Source organism: Bos grunniens, chromosome 23, assembly GCF_055505025.1.
Source record: "Bos grunniens cultivar Pamir isolate PY7600 chromosome 23, Bosgru_T2T1.0, whole genome shotgun sequence".
Classification (NCBI taxonomy): Eukaryota; Metazoa; Chordata; class Mammalia; order Artiodactyla; family Bovidae; genus Bos; species Bos grunniens.
Window position 1 is genome coordinate 34592124 of NC_141187.1, and position 18204 is coordinate 34610327.

Below are 18204 nucleotides of genomic sequence, written 5' to 3' on the forward strand. Positions count from 1 at the left end.
GTTTCGGCTCCGCCCCCTCTTGCGCCTGCGTGGTGGGCAGGGTGTGTATTTGGGCCCCGATGGGTTCTAGGTCCCAGTTCTGTCCTGCTGTCCTAACTTCCGTTCAAAGTGAATGTTTTTTTGTTTTTGTTTTTTTTTGCCCCCACTGGATGTAAACACCGAGAGAACAAAGTATTGTATGTATAGTACATCTTATTTTTCTGAAAATCCTTGTTCCAGGGCCCCCTTATTGTATTAAGAGCTTTTATATTTTGGCTTATTTACGTTGACTAAATTGTGGTTCACTTGTGGCTCAGTTGGTAAAGAATCCGCCCTCAATGCGGGAGAACTGAGTTCGATCCCTGGGTTGGGAAGATCCCCTGTAGAATGGAAAGGCTACCCACTCCAGTATTCTGGCCTAGAGAATCTCATGGACTATATAGTCCGTGGGGTCACAAAGAGTCGGACAAGAGTGAGCCACTTTCACTTCACTTCGGTAGTTCTAGAAGGCCTAATCCTGCCTCAAGCCCATTGATTGAGCGCCTGGAGCTACCAGTACTGTTCTAGGCGCTGGAATACAGCTGCCATTGCAGTTCGAAGGAGCAGGAAAACTTTGTTTTTGTTGTTTAGTTGCTCAGTTGTCTGAATCTTTACAACCCCATGGACTGTAGGCCCCCATGCTCCTCTGTCCTTGAGTTTTTGCAGGCAAGAATACTAGAGTGGGTTGCCATTTCCTCCTCCAGGGGATCTTCCCGACCCAGGAATCGAACTCCAGTCTCCTGCGTTGTAGGCGGTTTCTTTACCCCTGAGCCAGCGCGAAGCTGGAATATTAATTACTTCTAGCTTTTTATATTATTATTATTGGTTTTAGTCATTTTACAAATTTCTCAACTTTGTTTGTGAGCATAGTACACTTCGGATAACCAGAGTCATGTTAAATCTTTTGTTTATACCTACCATAGCTATCAATGTTAATACAAGTCTGTTTCCCCGTTTGTTAACTTTTCATGGAATTATTCTCAGAAGGAAGGAAATAGCTGGTAACTACGCACAGCACCACCTTTCTGAAAGTAGTGCTTTCTCAACTGCAGACACCCTGCAGACACTGCGCCCATCTCCTGCCACCTGTCGCATTGTATTTCTTTTTGACAGAGCTCAAAATGTGCAAAGCGTCATCATATGATTCTAGTTGTCTTTGGGGTGAAATGTAACATAAAATCTAAATTCTAAAGAAACAATCCATTCATTGGAAAACTATCAATAGATGACTGAGTTTCCACAGTAAGAATTCTGATGACCACTGTGTAATTTGACTTTGAAACACCAGTTAGTCAAAACAGTAAATCTGACTTCTAATTTCTTCATTCAGCCACGATTAAAATGGCATCACTGATGAAAAGAACCCAAATAATAAGTATACATTTTAAAATATGTAAAAAATTATATTCAGGTAGTCTGTAACATGTATAAAGCAAAATACATAATGTTACTTCTTTCCAGAACTAAAAAGCTGGGAAAGAAAAATGTCTTCCATATGAAAATGATGAGAGGTAGAATTTAGAGGTTACCATAGTTGAAAATCTACAGAAGCATTAAAAGAATTGATTTCCCAAGCATCTTATGAAGCCCACCTCCCCAAATGTTATCTGTAGTTGCTAAGAGGATTGGTTAGTTTGGGGATGGTGTGAAGAAACTTTTACTTTATACATTTTAATGTTGCTTGACTTTTTGTGAATTCAAAGGAGATGATGCATCCTTTAGCAAAAATTGTGAAGCCCCCAGAGTCTGAAAAAACTGTATCACCAGCTTAGGTTAGATCCCTCCTGCTTTGCCTACTAAATGATCAACTAATTAATGTGACAGATTAATTCAGATCTCTACCAGTGCTATTCAGTTGGGTGGCCACTAGCCACGTGATGGCTGTTGAACACCTGAAATGTACAATAATGTAAAACACATACCAGATTTCAAAGATTTAATGTGAAAAGAATGTAAAATACTTCCATAATTTTTTGTATTGGAATAATATTGAATAATAATATTGAAATAATACTTTGGATATATGGGGTTGAGTACAAATATTGTTAAAAAATAATTTCACTTTTTGTTTTTTTAATATGGCTACCAGAAAAATTGTAATTACATAAGTGGTTCACATTTTGTTTCCATGGGATCTGACTGCTCTACACTATCATAATGTACATGATCCTACTAAATCCTCTTAGTTGCCTGGTAAGGCAGTTTTTTCTACTTCCTTTTTTACAAAACTGAGAAGCTAAATCACAAGTCCAAGATCTCACACAACTAAGCTGTGGTAGGTTGAGACCTCAGATCTTCAGACTCTTAAGTCCACACCTGGAAAGAAAGAGGTTCTAAAAATACTCCTTTCTCAAGAGACAGAGGATCCTCGAGAGTACTGGGGAATGTCTCCAAAACTTATGGTTTCACATTGTTTTTGAAAAACCATTTATAAGAAAATAATTTTGAAGGTATTTGGAAAAAACTTATAAGTAGTTAATCATTTAATTAGAATTTTTCTCTCGGCATCCAAATATACTATCTTATCTGTAGTAAGAAACCATGGGATTGATTGACTCAGATATAATTCTTTACAGTTGTACCACTGTACAACTTTTGAAAAATTGTGGGTATTTTTATATAATCTTTCTATTAGCCACTTGTAGCTTAGCACAGATCCCACTGCCAGGCGTTGTAGTTCTGTATCGTCTTATCTGGCCCAATAACATTCATAATCAGGTTGTGAAAGAGAAAAGAGGAAAGAAACACTATTGTATGATAATAAATAAAGCAAAATCATTTACTGTGATATAAAGAATGATGCTAAATTAAAATGTTAGTGTAAGGCAGGAACTCCCCGGTGATTCAGTGGAAAGGACTCCACACTTCGACTGTCAAGGGCCTGGGTTTGATCCCTGGTCAGGGAACAAAGATCCCACAAGGCGTACAGTATAACTAAAAAGAATTTTTAATAAATTAAAAAATAAATAAAAAGGAATTTTAAAATGTTAATGAAATGCAGTAGAACCAATTAAGATGATGTGTACCTTTTAAAAATGTGTTATTATTTATTAAGGCTAAACTAAATTACCAAAGTTTTTAGCTAGAATGCAGAAATTGCCTATTACATGATAATCTCTATCTTTCTGAAAACTGTATAGAGGAACGAATAATAATTCTTTACACCCTGACTCGAAAAGCTCATTTGAGCTTTTAGTAATATCATTTGTAGAGCATCCATTATACCCAGCTCCCCAGCTCTAAATTGTATTCAAATAGTTTAACTTAGGTTTTAAGTTACCTGTGATATACACAGGTTAAAAAAAAAAAAACATGAGAGTAGGAAAAAGGTTCAAATTCAATGTAACAGAATTAAGATCTTTATTTTTAAGATAACATTTTAATAATAGATAATATGAGATGCATAGTAATTGATTAATCAACCTTAAAAGATAGTAAACAGGTGATTATAAAGCACCAAGGAAATGAAAAAACTCACAACGAAGGCAATCCATGATGAACATAAACCTTTTTCCTAAGCCATTATAATTTCTCTTTTCATTGTATATTTCATTCTCACTTTAAAAGGTTGTTTTCATTTTCAAGTATCAGAACAGTGAATACTGATCCTGAGAAATTCCCTAGTTATGGAAGACATATTTTGGTCTGCTTGTTGTTATTTGCATAAAGAAATCGTTGAATCTTCTTGATGTCCCATGAGTGTTGTTATTTCAAAACAAATGCATTCTAGGCAGAAACTTTTTTCTTAATCTCTCTTTCATTTTATATTTATTTATATTTTATTTCTTAAACCCAAACCATTTCTGAAGGAATTGGGCATGGAGAAATATTTCACAAAATTCATAGCAGTAATTTTACAGAAGTTAGTTGTTGAATAAATTTGTATGATGAAAATGAATTGTTGGCTACATACGGAAAGATGGATTTTTTTTTTAGGGTTCACCAGAGGAATAGAACCAACAGGGTATATATATATATATATATATATATATATATATATATATATATGGAAAAAAAGGAATTGACTCACGTGATTATGGAAGCTGGCTAGTCTAAAATCTGCAGAATCAGTGTCTCATTTTGAATCCAAAGACCTGAAACTGCTGTAAAACGAGGAATCAGTTCAAAGGCTCCCAGGCAGGAGAGTGCTCCCCTGAAGGGGGAGAAGGTAGCTCCCCTGAAGGTAGCAAGGCCTTCATTTGATGAGTGAGGCCCACCGTCATTATGGAGGGCAGTTTGCTTTGTACTCAGTTTACTGATTTAAATGTTAATCTCATACAAGCACCCTCACAGAAACACTCAGAATAATACTTATTCAAATATCTGGGTACCCTGTGGCAGAGTCAAGTTGATCCATAAAATTAGCCATTACAACAGGATAGAAAGCCCTGCCTGGACCTTGACTGAGGTTTATTTGGGTTCCCTTAGAATGAGAAGGCCTAGGAGTACGCTACAGTCCACACTCAGCTGATGAGTTAGTAGGAACATCTTATATGAAGGAGAGAGCAAATCATGTCTTATGTCTTGTTATTGTAAATGAACCAAAACTTGTTGAGCTTTATGTGTGCATGCCTGCTCAGTCACACCCAACGCTGTGACCCCATGAACTGTAGCCCACCAGGCTCCTCTGTCCGTGGGATTTTCCAGGCAAGAATACTGGAGTGGATTGCCATGTGCTCCTCCAGGGGATCTTCCTAACCCAAGGATTGAATCCTCACCTTCTGCATCACAGGTGGATTCTTTACTGCTGAGCCAGCCGTGACTGAAGCTCTGTTTTCTAACAGCAATCTTTCGTTTCTTCTGAGGGCCATGAGGGAAGGATCTGCTCCAGGCCTCTCTCTGTTTATGGATGGCTGACTTCTCCCTGTGCCTCTTCCCGTGATCTTCCTGCTATCTGTGTCTCTGTCCAAATTTCCCCTTTTTGCAAGGACATAAGTCATATGGAATTAGAGTCTGCTATAGACTGAATGTTTGTGTCTCTCCAAGATTTATATATTGAAACCTAATTCTCAATGTGATAAGGTTTGGAGGTGGAGGATTTAGCCAGTAATTAGATTGTACAGGTAGAGTGCCTGTAAATGGAATTGGTGCCCTTATAAAAAGAGATCCCAGAGAACTCCCTCACTCCTTCCACCGTGTAAGGCAACAATGACAAGATGGCCATCTATAAACTGAAAAACAGGTCCTCACCCAACAGAATCTGCTGGCATCTTGATCTTGGACTTACCAGAACAATTCTATTCTACTTTTGAGGGGAGATTGTGCCAATTAGTGTAGATTTCAGTTTAGTGAATTATTCTTAGATTGCACACAACAGACACTAATTGGTTAACTTCAGGGGGAAGGAAAGGGAAAGTACGTGGAAATGAGAAGGGACAAAACCTTGGGGATGACTCTGGGGGTGTCAACAGCAAGAGTCCTTAGACTGTGTCTCCAGGATCTTTGGAGCAGTGCAGCTCCAATGACAGTCCAGTGACATTCTGTGTCGCTATGGTCCATCCTTTCAATTCCCGAGTATAAGAATCTGACAGACTCTGGGTCAGATGATCCAGTAAGCTCTAAGCTGATACGTACATGGGGGACGTGGTGTGACACATTGTCCCACAGACATGTCATTTCCCCTCACCCTCACCCTAGGGAGAGTGAGTGGATGGCTGCTACTTTAGGAGGTCTCCTCCAGGTATTAAAACATACAAGATCACTAATCAGCACACTTGGAGGGTGGAGGTAAAATCTAAGAAAAACTTGGAATGGATCTTTGCATTTGAGCCAGGAAAAGATGCTTTAGTTATTGAACTCTAAACCTGTTGGGTGTTACTTCTATTCTGCACAGTAGACAAAAACAGGGATATTTCTCAGAAAAATGAAATTTGGTGACCAGTGAGTCTGAGTATTGAAAGTGAAAAATGCAAGGATGTAATTCAAGTAATCAAAACTGTTGAGGCTAAGGAAACTTTGAGGGTCAAGGATATACTCTGTATCTTAATGTGGTGGTTTCAAGACTGTATGCTGCTGCTGCTAAGTCGCTTCAGCCGTGTCCGACTCTGTGCGACCCCAGAGATAGCAGCCCACCAGGCTCCCCCATCCCTGGGATTCTCCAGGCAAAAACACTGGCGTGGGTTGCCATTTCCTTCTCCAATGCATGAAAATGAAAAGTGAAAGTGAAGGCGCTCAGTCGTGTCCAACTCCTAGCGACCCCATGGACTGCAGCCTACCAGCTACCAAAATTCATTAAACTGTATACTTAACATAGATGAATTTTATTGTGTGTAAATAATATAACTCTAGTAAATAAAACAGGCCACCTTCTTCATCACCTCCGCACTCTGTCTCAGTGTTTTCACAGAGTGAGTTTTTGATTGTTGAAGATAGTTCCTTATATTTATATGCTCTGTGGTATATAAGGGACTTCCTTGGTGGCTCAGATGGTTAAGAATCTGCCTGCAGTGCAGGAGACTTGGGTTCGATCCCTGGGTCAGGAAGATACCCTGGTGTATAAAGCAACTTCAGGTATATAATTTCATTTGGATGTCACATGACTCAAGCCAGATACATATTGTTACTCCCTAATTTTCAAGTGGAAAAATTGAGCCTCAGAGAACTTAAGTTACTTGCTGTTGGTGAATGATATAAGCTTGTATTTTCTGATTTTATTAAAGGAGAAAGAATGAAAATAAATAAGTAAAACGGGCCTGGATGCTGAAGGAAAACACAGATTGAACCCTTCACTTGTGGGAGGCTAGAGCCGCCTTATCTGCCACGAAGTGACTGTGCTTCAGCAAATAACAAATCAGAAACAGAACTTGGGCTCAGGAAAAACCTCAAGTGGCCTGAGAAAAGTCAACAAACTTATCATAGGAGAGCCTGAAACTAAGGACAGGCATCCTTAAAGCCAAATAATTTTTAATCCTATCCTAACATTTGTGTCTTTGAAACATTCCTTTTTTAAAAGATATTTATTTATGTGGCTGCACGAGGTCTCAGCTGCTGCATGTGGCAACTTCCATCTTCCTTGCAGCACACGGGATCTTTAATTGTGCCATGTGAACTCTTGGTTGCAGCGTGGAGGATCTAGTTACCCAACCAGAGACTGAACCCAGGTCCCCTGCGTTGGGAGCACTGAGTCTTAGCCGCTATACCACCAGGTAAGTCCCAAAACATTTTACATGTGCCATTTCACTTTCATCAGCACAAAAACCTGCGAAGTGAATGCAATTATTTTTTTCTATATGCCACAGACGAACTGTGAAGAGGAGGGCTGGTGTCCGAATGTGTGTCAGGTATCGATTTATTTCCTCTCGGCCCCATATTCACTGTCAAGCTCCAGAGGGAAGATTTTCCCACAAGTTCCGCCAGTACAGCATTACAGTGACTACTGTCACTTCCCTCCTCTCCAGTGAGGTCTGGATCTCAGAGAGGAGGAAATTCCTTAGACGCTCCATTTCAGCACCCAAGGAAGCGAAGACAGCTCTCAAGAGTACACTATAAGAAGCAGCCACTGTTCCTCCAGCTAAAACAAACAGCATACAAGGCAGACCCCACCGCCCAGCTGAGATCTAGACCTTGTTGGAGCAGGCATGCCAGTGACAGGGATGTCCCTGGGGTGCTGTACCCAGGGAACGTGCTGGAAACCTTCCCTCCGGTACTTCCCTGAAATCCGTTCTCTAGGGTGCCAGAGAAAGCTGTTCCCTGGGAGGTATCTCCCCAGAGACCAGAGGGGAATTCTACAATTATATTGCCCGAGGCAAGGGGGCAGTGAGGAGTGATGTCAGGAAAGCTGCTGGCAACCCACTGCCTCTGCAGACTCACATCACCAGCACCATTGTGTAGGAAACAGGAAACTTGGAAGCAGCTCACCCAGCAAAGTCTCCTACACATGAACCTGCAGGATAGCGGTTGTTCTAACTGTTGCCACTCCAGTGACTTTGGGGTGTCTTGATGCCTGCATACCTGTATATCCACACAGAAGACCCTTAATCTCCTTCAGAACTTGCTTCTGACTAAATCCTTACCTCTAACGAGTAGGATGAACACCTTGTTTTGAATCAGATGGTCTTTTCTATCTCTCTTGGGTAGAGTTTATTATTTTGTCCCCAAGAGACTAGATACAACTTGTTCAGAGGCTGTTGAGAAATTGGAAGCCCTTCATCTTAAGTCTCAGGTTATCTCACTGAGGCACTGGGCTGTGGGCAGGGAAATTACATGGGACTCTCGAGGCTTCGATAAGTGCCCAGAAGGGCCATCATCCCAGGTGAAGCTGCCATCTGAGAAAACTGCTGATGAACTCTAAAGACTCTGCTCTTAAATCTGCTAATATGAGAATGTCAAGAGTTCAGAACTTATTTTCTCGATCAACAGGGTTCTATTTAGAAACAAAGACTCACTGACTTCTTCCTGGAAATTTCTTTAAAGATAATGCACCACCTATTGTTACCCCCAAATTGAATGTGAAGTGGAAATCTACTGCCAGTTTAAGGAAATCCTGGGGATAGAAATATGAGAAACACCATAAGGATGCCATCAGCAAAATCCAAAGTATAGGAAATGCTACAGGACAAATAACCTGGTTTCTTCAACAACTAAGTGGGAAGATGAGAAGAAAAAAAAAAAAAAAGCAAAAGAATGGATTTGTAGAGTACAAAGAAACATAATAATAAAGGCAATATATGGATCTTGTGTGAACTAATGAAATATAAAAAAAAAATAAGGGAAATCTGAATGCCAACTGAACATTTTATGATGTTTAGGTATTAGGTATAATAATAATACTGTGGGGTTTTTTTTCTTTTAAACTTTTTATTTTGTATCGGGGTATAGTCGATTAACAATGTTGTGATAGTTTCAGATGAAAGGCGAAGGGATTCAGCCATACATATATACATTGATCCATTCTCCTGCAAACTCCTCTCCCATCCAAGCTGCCACATAACATTGAGCAGAGTACCATGTGCTACACAATAGGTCCTTGTTGGTTATCCATTTTAAATACCTGTGGGTTGTTTTTTTTTTCAGCTGCACTGCATGGCATCTTAGTTCCCCAACCATGGATTGAACCTGTGACCCTTGCAGTGGAAGCTTGGATTCTTAGCCACTGGACCTCCACCCAAGTCCCAGGATTGTGATTTTTACTGTAATGGCTTTATTTATATGCTATTTATAGATATTTATGGATATTTTCTTTGGAATAATCATTGTGGGAAGGAAGAGTAAAGGTACAAATCAGGCTTTCTCAACATGGGCACTATTGACATTTTGACTCGGATAACTGTTGTGACAGGCTCCCCTCTGCATTGTTTGCTGTTTAACAGCATCCCTGGCCTCTACCCTCTAGCTGCCAGGAGCACTCCACAGTTATGATGATCAAAAATGTCAACATTGCCAAATATCCTCTGTGGGACAAAATACCCCCAGTTGAAAGTCTTTGGTGTAAGACAAGATTGGCCTACAAATGTGTAACTGTTAACATCAGTGTATATGAATACATGAGGGCTCGTTATTCTGTTTCCTCTACTCTTACATACATTTGAAACTTTTAATAATGATTTAAAATATTAAAATATTAATATTAAAAATATTTTTAAAATATTTATATAGATATACTTCAAGGTGTTTGACTATAAAAACCTTGGCAACCCAGATATTTGCACCAATTAATTTTTGGAGACAAAAGACAAATTACAAGCTGAGAGAAAATATATGTAATGTATTTCACAGATAAAGGGCTAATTTCTCTAACTTATAGAGTTCTAAAACATTGTGAGAGAAAAAAGCCACCAACTCAACAGGAAAAAAATGGACAAAAGACAGAAGGAGTCAATACCCAAAAAAAGATTATACAAATGGTGCTCGAATATGTGAAACAAAACTCTACTCAAAGTAAGAGCTATGCAAATTCAAATCCTGAGAAACTATTTCTCACCTATCAGATTAGCAAATATTCCAAAGCTTGGCGAAAGTCCTTGTGGTAGGCAGAATTGTAAAATGCCTCCATGTATGATGTTTGATCTCTATAGAGTTATCCCTTGAATAGGTTATATTATATACCAAAGGCAACCGGATTTTATGAATATATTTAAGGTTCCAAATAAGTTGTCTTTAAATTAATCAAAAGGGGAGTGATCCTGGTAACCTTGACTTAACCAGGAGGATGCCCTTCAGCCAAGGCTCAGACTTTTCTTGAGGGTGGAGACAATCTCTTGCTGTCCTTTAAGAAGCAAGCCACCACGAATGTTACAATCCCAAAGTAAATTCTGCCAACAACCTGAATGAGCTTGGAGGCAGATTCTTGCTCATCTCAGTTTCAGAATGTTAGCACCTTCTGCACAGTAATTTACCAAACAGTATTCAGGGCTTCCCTGGTGACTCAGATGGTTAAGAATCCACCTGCAATGAGGGAGACCTGGGTTCCATCCCTGGGTTGGGAAGATCTCATGGCAACCCACTGCAGTATTCTTGCCTGGAGAATCCCCATGGACAGAGGAGCCTGGCGGGCTACAGTCCTTGGGGTCACAAACAGTTGGACATGACTGAATGACTGTGCACGGCACAGCATATTCATGGCATATACCATCTTCCCAGGAGGCTCCATGGTACAGAATCTGCCTGCAATGCAGGAGATGCGAGTTTGATGCCTGGGTCAGAAATATCCCCTGGAAGAGGAAATACAACCCACTCCAGTATCCAGTATTCTTGCCTGGAAAATTCCATGGACAGAGGATCCTGTCAGGCTACAGTTCAAGGGGTTGCAAAAGAGTCAGAACCAACTTAGCAACTGCTGCTGCTGCTGCTGCTGCTGCTAAGTTGCTTCAGTCGTGTCCGACTCTGTGTGACCCCATAGACGGCAGGCCACCAGGCTCCCCCGTCCCTGGGATTCTCCAGACAAGCAACTAAGCAACCACAATTCATAGCATATAGTTTCAGGAAGAATTTTTTTACTACCCACTAGATGGCAATGTTCCCTAGCCTAATTGAAAGCAGAACTTGGAAAGACTCCTTCATCTAACAATCTATATATGCTACATTGATTTTCTCACCTATTGAGCAAACTAGATTTTCATTCATGTCTATGCAAAATAATGTCCTTCAGAACTTTAATAACAAAAAATAGATCCTGTTTTCCCACACATGGGCTATATTAAAGTCAGAATCACTGGGTTGGTAGGGACTTCCAGAAGTCTGCTAGTCCCTACAGGGGAGCCTGGTGGGCTGCCGTCTATGGGGTCACACAGAGTCAGACAGACTGAAGCGACTTAGCAGCAGCAGCAGCAGGGATAGGATGGTGCCCGAAAATACAGGCTGCTGCCCTCCATGACATTTTATTATCAATTGCCCTGGCAGTTGGCCCTCCTGAAAAAAATGGAAAAGTTGATGTGGCTCCTAGTAGCATGCTTGCTCTGCTATTCTCAGCTCAAGCAGAGGAAAGATCTTACAACTATAAGAAATGGAGGCCCAGTAAGGAGAAACAGACAAGCAAATCATTACAAGGTAATGTGAGAAATGCAAGGGAGTAAGTAGAGGGCGCTGTGAAGCCCACAGGAGGAGGAAAGAGCCCAGCCAGTCTTAGGAGTAGTCAGGAACAGCTTCCCAGATGAAGGGGCATCCTAAACTGACACGTGAGGGATAAGTAGACAGGAGGGGCGAGGGGAGGAGCGGGGTGGGGGGGGGAGGGGTGCGGCAGATGAATGGGAGAGGGGGAAGGGCCATGCAGGTTGCAGAAGTTGGAGGAGGAGGAAGAGCATCTTATCAACTGTGTGCTCTGTGACAACCAAGAGAGGTGGAATGAGGGGGGTGGGTGGGAGGCTCAAGAGGAAGGAAATATATGTGTGAAAGTGAAGTCACTCAGTCATGTCTGAGTCTTTGCGACCGCATGGACAGTAGCCTACCAGGTTCCTCCATCCACGGGATTTTCCAGGCAAGAATACTGAAGTGGGCTGCCATTTCCTTCTCCAAAATATATGTATACTTAGAGCTGATTCATGTTGTTGCACAGAAGAAACCAACACAACATTGGAAAGCAATTATCCTCCAATTAAAAAAATAAAAGCAATAAGCAAAAACAAAACAAAAAGAAGAGCATCTTATTTGAATCTGTATCCCCAGCATACAACAGCGTCTAGCACACAGGGGATTTTTGTTAAACACGACCCTCCGATGCTGTCACAAAGGATGACTTTGGACAGATCACACCACTTCTTTGAGCCCAGCTGTCCTCACTCTGAAGGTGAATAAGATCACTTAAGGAGATTGGGGAGAGGGAGATAAGAGGGCTCAAGATCCAACTCTGCAGATAAACTTAAGAGACAGGGAGAAAAGAGAGTCGCAAGGAAGGCTGGCAATCAGCGGCACCAGAAGCAGGAGCAACCGTGTGAGTGTGGTATCTTGGAGGCAAGCATTTTAAGAACTTAGCATTGGTCACCTGTCAGAAGTCAAGTAATTTAAGGAATAGTCCAAAGTGACCGTTAATTTATTGATAAGAAGCTGTCATTGGACTTGGTAGGAGAAGACTCTGTGGCCTAGTGGGTGAGGCAGCCACACTGCAGTGGGTTGAGGTGAATCCGTGGAGCCAGCAAGTACAGAAAATGCTAAAGAAATCTGAAGGTGAAAGTAGGGAAAGGATTGCGCTTCTTTCGCTGCTGCTGGAAAGGAGACGGGAGGCCACAGATAGTGGGGGAAGACTGAGCTGTGGGGCAGCTGTGGCATTCGGGAAGGCAGGAGAGCTCGGCAGGCAAAACCTCACGGACAGATATTATTTGTAGACTTTTTGATGATGGTGGTCACTCTGATTGGTGTAAAGTGATATACTGTAGTTTTGATTTGCATTTTAGAGTGGCTCATTTTTAACACGTTATTTCCAGGAATCATGAAATGAAGCAAATAATTAAATGACCAGAAAGTAAATGCAGATGGTTAAAATTTTCTCATATTGAAATTTGTACACGCGTGCGTGCTAAGTCGCGTCAGTCATGTCCGACTCTCTGTGACCTCATGGACTGTAACCAGCCAGGCTCCCCTGTCTATGGGATTTCCCAAGCAAGAATACTGGAGTGGGTTGCCATTTCCTACTCCAGGGGATCTTCCTGACCCAGGGATCGAACCCACATCTCTTGCGTCGCCTGCATAGGCAGGCAGATTCTTTACCACTGAGCCACCTGGGATGGTTCAGACCAACTAAGCAACTTTGTTTTCTAAACAAAGCAGGCTTTGCTTTCTTAAAAAAAAAGCAGACCAACTAAGTGACTTTGTTTTCTAAATAGCCTCAGACTGCACACCCAAGCTGCACACCCAGGTGCAAGCTACAGATTGCTTGCAGCGGGGCGACTGCTCCTTCCCCTCCCCCTCAGTAGGCCACCGAGACATTCTACCGTTGTAGCAGAAGGAAAGCCTAAGGAAGCTTAGCAAGGTGGTAGGAGCAAGCCATCTTCGGGGTAAGGGGAAGCTGAGGCGTGTGGTGATTGTAGCAGAACTGCATTTGTTAAGGCTCTCACAGGTTGCAAGGAAAAGGCACAGTAGCGGGTGAAATGAGGCGTAGGATCCAGAAAGAGCATAGGAGACCACCTCAGCAGCTGACCAGTCACTCTGGGTCCCTTAGAAAACTGAGAGGAAGGACAGGCCTCAGAATTGGATGCATAATCTGAGTTCATGTAGGCATCTGTCCTCACTAGGAGAGCGTCTGATTGGCTGGGTCTGCTGGTATTCACTGTACTGAGCATCCCTACTGGGAGGAGTTCCACTGTGCCCTCTCTGAGGAGGAGGAATCTCTGCCTTCACCCTGGCTACCTTCGACGCCTTCCCTGGGGAGCAGCATTGGCTTCTGCCAAATGGCACAAACCACAAACGTTTTACATGGAAAACGCTTTGCTTGGGACTGCTTTCCTCAGAAAGGTCGGAGGGCTTGCCAAGAGTACAAAGCGCAACAGAATGCTTTTCAGCTCAGGAGAAATAGTTTGAATCAGCTGCTGTGGAGAGTGAGAAAGAACCCAGAGGAAATACAGGATGAAGGACCCAGAGGAGGCTGAAGACCGCAGGTTCCTCTTGCTAAAGTTAGAGTCATTTTTTTCTATTATGACTTCAGGAGGGGAGGGAAGGCAGATGGTTACTGTTCTCTAAATCAAGGGCTGGGAAACTTCTTCCATAAAGAGCCACAAAGTAAATACTTTAGGCTTTCTGTCTTGCATACTGCTTATTTTTACAACCCTTAAAAAATATGAAAACCATTCATAGCTCTCAAGAAGGTCAAAACAGATTGGCCTGAGGACCATATTTTGGTAACCTTTGCTCTAGATAGTTGACAGGATCTTAAACGGAAGAGAAATCACATGCAATCTATTAGAGATAATGCAGTTACTTCCTATCGTGCCAAGGCTATTTTCTTGCAAGAGGCTTGACAAGTCATTTTGAAATGGGTATGTGAAAGAATCATTTTCTTCCTACCTGTGTGACATAAGAGTCATACTCTTATTGCAAGACAAGAGAAATTTAAACCAAAAAATCTCTGCCCTTTGGCATCCTCTCACCCCTCACTGTACATTGTATATGTGCATTATCCATCACCAGACCTCTCCATTGGCAGGACTACCTGCTCATCTGTAGAGAGCAACATTCTCCCAGCATCAGCAAAATACTCCTTGGAAGACACCATTCCTTCTTGAGCTTGTAAGAAGTCGCATAACCCACCACGATGTGACTTAGATCTGGATTATGTAAACTGTCAATAATAATGTCATTTGATGTAATGCCCTCTGTCTCAAAATACTTACATAACTGTGCCATGACTTCTAACAGGCAGAGCACTTCTCAGAGCTTTCTGAGATGCTCTTCCCAGGTTAAAATCCTCAAATTTGGCTCAAGTAAAATTTCCCATTTCTTTCTTTGACTGATTAATTTTTCTTCTATATGAGTGAGAAAGAAAAGGGACAAATGGGCAAGCCTACAACTAAGTAGGCTTATTTTTGAAAAGAGCTAAGGCAGGTGCCCCTCAGATGGGAGGAGAGTTAGAGGAAGTTATATGATGTCTTTTTTGTGTCCTAGATTTTGCTCAACGTATCTTTTCCTCTTTGGGGAATTTATGGATTAGATAAGAAACAGGTTTTTGGAAAATGGACTGAAAAACAATTCAATGAAAAGAAACAAATATATCCCATGATTTAAGACTCCTAAAATGTTTAAGAAAATTAGAAACTCAGGAAACACAAGCTCCAATCTAGATAGTGAATAATCTCAGTGAAAATGGAGAGAAGAGAGCATCTGAAGGACAAATGTGGATACAGAGTTTCCCTAGGAATTCAGAATTTTTATAGATTTATATAAAAGGTGAAAGACAATACATTCTTCAAAATGAACGCAACATCAGCAAAAGCCTACATGAACAGTGTTTAAAAAACCAAAACCAAGAACAAATCAAAAGTTGTATTCGCCCCCTTAAGAAGCTGAAGGTTTTGGTTAGAAGTCGTGGTGGGTTGAGCGCAGGTAGTGGTTAGGCTGGGTCAGGGCCAGCTGTGTGTTTGGGGGACCCAGCGCAAAATGAAAATGCAAGTCCCCTTGTTAAAAAATTATGAGCAATTTAAGATGGCAACAGCAGAGCAGTAAACCAAGCACAGGACTCTTCATGTGACCACTCAGGTGCACGGTGAGGAAGCCAGCCCTGGGCTGACGACACGAGACTGATCAAACCCTGCCCCAGCCCAGCCACCTCTGCTTTAAGGTTGTCAAGGGAGAACCTTATTGTATTTAAGATGCAGTGTAGAAAATACTGCACCAGGCGGCGTGCTCAGTGTGTCCGACCCTTTGCCACCTTATGGACAATAGCCTGCCAGGCTCCACTGTCCATGGGATTTCCCAGGGAAGAATACTGGAGTGGGTTGCCATTGCCTCTTGCAGGGGATCTTCCTGTCCCAGGGATCGAACCCTCATCTCCTGTGTCTCCTGCACTGCAGGCAGATTCTTTACCACCACGCCACCAGGAAAGCACACCACACCAGATACTCCTTCATTTTTCAGTAGTTCCTGTAACCGCCTTCACAGGGCTCTCTAGAAAACTCAGCAGCAGGACACATTTGAGGCTCAAGACAGAAATCTCTCCGCCAAACGGGAACTGAGAATGCCTGAGAGTTTATGTAATAAGAAGAGAGGAAAAGAGCAAATGACTGAAAGCACCAGCTAAGTTAGAGAGAAAAGCTAGCTCTAAAGACCTCTCCCTGTGGCCAAAGCATCCTGTTCACTATTTACAACTCCAGTCAGATCAGTAGCATCTCTTCTTGGAGGGGATCAAAATTGGAGGTGAGAAAAGGACTTTCTTCAGTCCCTTTACCCCATCTTGAGGGAAAGGGCTTTTAAAAAGTATATTTGAATTGAAAGAGGAACAGGAAAAGCACTGTTCTTTGTTGCTTTTGTCAGGAGAGTGTGTAATCTGTTCGGTTCTGTTGCGGCAGTAAAGATTTAAAATGGCAGTGTTACAGCTCCGTTACAGCTCAGTTTTATTAGGAAAAACAAAGGATAGTACACCCTCGAGGCATGAGGGCGGGCCAACCCCAAAGGAGAGGCCTCAATCCTTCTAGTTCAGTTCAGTCACTCAGTCGTGTCCAACTCTTTGCTACCCCATGAATCGCAGCACGCCAGGCCTCCCTGTCCATCACCAACTCCCAGAGTTCACTCAGACTCACGTCTATCGAGTCAGTGATGCCATCCAGCCATCTCATCCTCTGTCGTCCCTTTCTCCTCCTGCCCCCAATCCCTCCCAGCATCAGAGTCTTTTCCAATGAGTCACCTCTTCGCATGAGGTGGCCAAAGTACTGGAGTTTCAGCTTTCGCATCATTCCAAAGAAATTCCAAGGCTGATCTCCTTCAGAATGGACTGGTTGGATCTCCTTGCAGTCCAAGGGACTCTCAAGAGTCTTCTCCAACATCACAGTTCAAAAGCATCAATTCTTTGGCGCTCAGCCTTCTTCACAGTCCAACTCTCACATCCATACATGACCACAGGAAAAACCATAGCCTTGATTAGACGGACCTTTGTTGGCAAAATAATGTCTCTGCTTTTGAATATGCTGTCTAGGTTGGTCATAACTTTCCTTCCAAGGAGTAAAGCGTCTTTTAACTTCATGATTTCTAGGCTTCCTCCTTTTATACATTTGTCTTCTCCCTCCTGAGCCGGCCCTATGCAAAGTGGGCTAGCTAAGTGTGTTTGTTTCACCTGAAGTTCTCATTCCGGTCCGCGGATTTCTTTTCTTTTTTTCCCCCATTTTCACAGGCTTTTTCCTTTCTTTGTCTTTTAGCCACCGCCATTTTGGACTCCTTTTTCCTATTCTAACTACCTAACACTTTGATAAAGTAAGCATAAATGCTAAGAGATAACAATAAGCAAGGAAAATAGCCAATTGTTTTTCTTCATCTTTTCTGTAAAACAAGGTTTAGTAATATGCAAAGTTTTAAAAAAGAAAAAGCAATGGAAACTTAATAAAAATGTATAAGAGCATCAGATAATAATGCAGATGTTTTAAATGAACTTAAGTGTCTGGAACTAAACAGAGTGCATTCCAGGGATACTGTAGGAATTGGTCCTTGTACTCTGGGTCATTGTAATTGCTCTTTGAGAAATTATAGGACATGTGAGGAGAAACAAAAAAACTGGGGGAAAAGATCTCCAATTTTGATAAAAAGAGGAAAAAATTTAATTCTCACAACAGGGACTGGTAATGTCAAACCCAAGTTCAGGTGCCCGATGCATAGTGACATCAAAACAGACCAAGATGTCGGAGTTTGGAGCAGAGAAAGGCTGCCTGGCAGTACTCTTCATTCCAGGGGGAAAAGGGAAGTAAGCAGTTACAGGGGAAACTGACTTTGGGTTGGCTCATTGGTTACCAGGGAAACCAGCAGAGAGGCATGCCCCTCACTGCCCCTTTGTTAAGCTATCAAGGTAGAGATGTTCTGATCTCAACGTAAGAAGTCACTGGCTGCGGCCAGGACAAGTATGTAGAACAGTCGGTTGCAAGTAGAGTGTAGGTGAAGCAGGCACCGACTGACAGATGATAATGTATAGAGAGAAGAGAACAGCCATCTCAGGTGACCTGATTATACACATTCGAACTCTCCAAGTTCTACCAGCCGGACAGTGAAGACACAACAGCAAATCATCAGAGAGACCTGGCATTTTAGATATAATTCAGATATTTTGGAAACTTGAGACACACG

At 41.9% G+C, this 18204-nt stretch overlaps 1 long non-coding RNA gene across 1 annotated transcript; it reads left to right on the forward strand.

Moving 5' to 3' along the window:
* The first annotated feature begins 29 nt into the window (after window positions 1–29).
* On the forward strand, window positions 30–9601 carry LOC147347595 (uncharacterized). The gene is made up of 4 exons (XR_015152326.1): window positions 30–176; window positions 7080–7163; window positions 7257–7298; window positions 9031–9601. It is a non-coding gene; the product is annotated as an uncharacterized LOC147347595 (long non-coding RNA).
* Window positions 9602–18204: the final 8603 nt, after the last annotated feature.